The 3529-nt window shown below is 32.1% G+C and overlaps 1 long non-coding RNA gene across 1 annotated transcript; it reads left to right on the top strand.

Annotated features, from left to right (window-relative positions):
* The first annotated feature begins 635 nt into the window (after positions 1–635).
* Positions 636–3523, top strand: LOC134257483 (uncharacterized). Its single transcript, XR_009989923.1, has 3 exons — positions 636–960; positions 1881–2014; positions 3374–3523. It is a non-coding gene; the product is annotated as an uncharacterized LOC134257483 (long non-coding RNA).
* Positions 3524–3529: the final 6 nt, after the last annotated feature.

Genomic DNA, 3529 nt, shown 5'->3' with positions numbered 1-3529 from the left:
CCACTGATATTAATATTACGCTTTTGCTATTTTGGTTTAAATCCATTATAAACGTCTAAATTTAAGAGTCAAAGTACAACCAGCTGAAATGAAATGAGAAGTTCTAATTAAAGTAATTAATAGAGGAACAGTTTGATAACTAACGTTATATATCTAATACTTATATGGAAACCGGAATGGCAAAGATTAGGGACGACTCCTTACTTCGCGGCTCTAGAGGAGACGCTCTAACCACGGCGCCACGCGGGCGACGAAGAACACGAGATGGCACTGCATGCTTACTTTAACTGTTAAATGATATTACAATAAGTATGCCCATTTCTATGCTCAAGTAAAATCACTTTAACATTGCTTTGAAGAAAAAAGAGAAATGTTAGTGTTAAAAAGAAAAATAAGTGTTATTATGATCAATTTGTATAAACATGCAAACGGAAGCCTTCAATGAAGTGATCTGATACACATTGACCAAATGCTTCATTAAGGGTGTGCGGTTAATTTGAGTTTAATATAAGATACTGATATTTTACAACACTTTTTGCCAATAGATGTAAATTCCTTAATTTTCAGACTTAACTAAAAAAAAATGTGATTATGTACAAAACTGAGCCTCATACTTCTTGATAAGGAGTATCTTTCCTATCAAAATAGCTTATTAAATGTAATTTATCAAGAAGATTAGCTGAATTATTTTGTGTATTATACCGCCATTGAGAATCCTGGAATTCCCCTACTTTCACTTTCATTTTCAGAGGTTTCTGCAGACAGACGCATTTTGCCGGAAAACGAATCTGACATGCCACCTCGAGATTTTAACCACGGAAAGACAAGTTGATGTGCTTTGATTTGAGGGGTCACTCATTTCTGAACGAAAATTAGGGACATCGCTATGAGGAGAAACGTTAACATTGTCGCCTATGGGAAAACAATTAGTGGACTGTACCCATATTAGGAAGCCTCTAAGTAAGTGAAAGATGTCATAGATCTTAAATTTATTTCAAATTTGGTGTTTTCTATTATTTTTAATAGTTCAATTTTATGAAAAAAACAATTATTATATTGTTGAAACACATTTTCAAACAAATTGATACATAAATAAAGTGTTTATACCCCCCCCCCCCCAAGAACAGTAAAAATGCTCACACATGTATCACCCATTGTTTACACATGTAACGTGTAGAATAAATATATCAATTTATATCATTTATTTGTTCAGAATCATAAATACATAAATTGATTAAGAAGCAATTACGTAGAAGTACGTGCTCCACTGTGGTTTATTTTCAATACACAAAAATTCACAAATGAGGTCGGGATCGGTATTCAATCAGGGTCAAGGACGAAGTGAAAGTAGACTTAGCAGAAAGTTATCAAAACTGTTCAGTGCAGTGTTTAGCAGTACATAAGTGTTGGGCATTTGTATTTTATACCTGAGGCAAGAGGTATACCTTAGTACAGTGTTTGTAAGTACAAATTTAATGTTTTTTGAACATGATGATCGACACGTCACATATGTGACATACATCATTTCAGATCAGTTGCACGGTCAAACTGGGTACACCTGTCTGGGAGTTAAACGGTGTGTGTGAACATGCACATTAACTGATTTTTCTCATATTTTTTAGCAATTGCATTACACGTATTTGTTGATTGTACCATTATTATCAGTAAAAGATGCTTTTTACCTATTCTGCTGAATTAACTTAATTACCAATATATGTTAACACTGTGATTACGAGTGGGAGGAAATTCATCATTTTTAATTAATTTCAAGTTATGGGCATAAAAGGAATATGGTAAAATTGTATGTATTGAATCTGTGTGTGTTTGTCTGTCTGCAAATGTGATATTGTGCCATTTATAGTATGATTTTTTTTTTTTAGGTTGTCATGGTGATTGGTACTGGAAAACCAAGAGGTTCATGCAGATGGTGTTTAAAACTATTGACCAGCAAACGCGCACCCATTTGAATACATCTTGAAGCATCACAAGCAAAATGTGACAGTCGGCAAAATGTGTAAGTTAAAGTTTTTCTAAAAAAAATTTCATCAAAGTAGGGGATGGGGTGGGGGTGGAGGTTGGGGTTGAGGAAATGTACATATTAAATAGGTGATCAGAATGTGAAAGTATTTAATTATAACTAAGCTGTACATGCACTGGTATATACATTTTGCAGCTCAAGGCATATAGATTTTCTTTTCTTAATTAAGAATTTCAAATTAATCAGATCTACATCATTGTTTTGTAAATTATGCATTATTAAGATTACACGGATATAAAAATTGAAATTTCATAAATATTTGATTGTCAAAATTATGCGATTTGTCTGGAAATTCAAAATTTTGTCTCATTTTCCTACAAATTACAAAATGGTTACCATGGAAACAAAACAACTTTAGTAGATTATTTATTTAATCTGCAAAACCACATAATTTTATTTTTTATTGTTTACATGAATATATTAGCATTGTTTTTGTCTTTGATGAAAAGTACGGGAAAAGTGATGATACGCATGTATTGAGTTATCCATTATTATGATGTCATTGTGACGTCATAGATGAGTAAATTTGCATAGGCATAAAAATTGCTTTGAAACAAATGATTCTATATAGGAGTAGAAAGGCTTGTAACTTTTTTATTCATAGACCAAATTTCATGAGTGATACATCCATGGACAGGAAATAATCAGTACTTTCTTATTTTACTACTTTCGAGGTATTTGGTAATTTAACTTTTTTGTCATCACTGGGGAAACTATGAATTATAGGGTAAAAAATGGTTATATTTTGTGCGGAAATGCATTGATTTTTTTAAATAAGTGAAATTGACCCAATTAAGTGCTTTATTATGATTTGACTATATGTATTTAAAGTTATGAAGGTGGATAAGAATGGTATAAATGTGTTAATAAGCTAAAATTTTACTTAAAACTTGGGTGCAGTTTTGACTAGATTGGAGCACTTTTTAAGGATATTACACTTAGAACTGAAAATGCTGTAAAATCTTAATTAATGGTTCAATTTTCATGAAACTTGGCATGATGTCTCTACTTATGCTCTAGATTGACAAACAGTGTGAAATATTGTAAAATCAAAAAAATGCTTTTTCATATTGGGTACATCCCACTAATTATTTTTAGAATCGGTAGGAGAAGAAAGTAGTGCAGGAAAAATTGTAAATTCCTTAATTTTCAGACTTAACTAAAAAAAAATGTGATTATGTACAAAACTGAGCCTCATACTTCTTGATAAGGAGTATCTTTCCTATCAAAATAGCTTATTAAATGTAATTTATCAAGAAGATTAGCTGAATTATTTTGTGTATTATACCGCCATTGAGAATCCTGGAATTCCCCTACTTTCACTTTCATTTTCAGAGGTTTCTGCAGACAGACGCATTTTGCCGGAAAACGAATCTGACATGCCACCTCGAGATTTTAACCACGGAAAGACAAGTTGATGTGCTTTGATTTGAGGGGTCACTCATTTCTGAACGAAAATTAGGGACATCGCTATGAGGAGAAACGTTAACA

This window comes from Saccostrea cucullata, unplaced genomic scaffold, assembly GCF_032062105.1.
Source record: "Saccostrea cucullata isolate Sc308-1 unplaced genomic scaffold, CSIRO_AGI_Scuc_v1 ctg15514, whole genome shotgun sequence".
Taxonomy (NCBI): Eukaryota; Metazoa; Mollusca; class Bivalvia; order Ostreida; family Ostreidae; genus Saccostrea; species Saccostrea cuccullata.
This window is presented reverse-complemented; position numbering and strand designations above follow the sequence as displayed.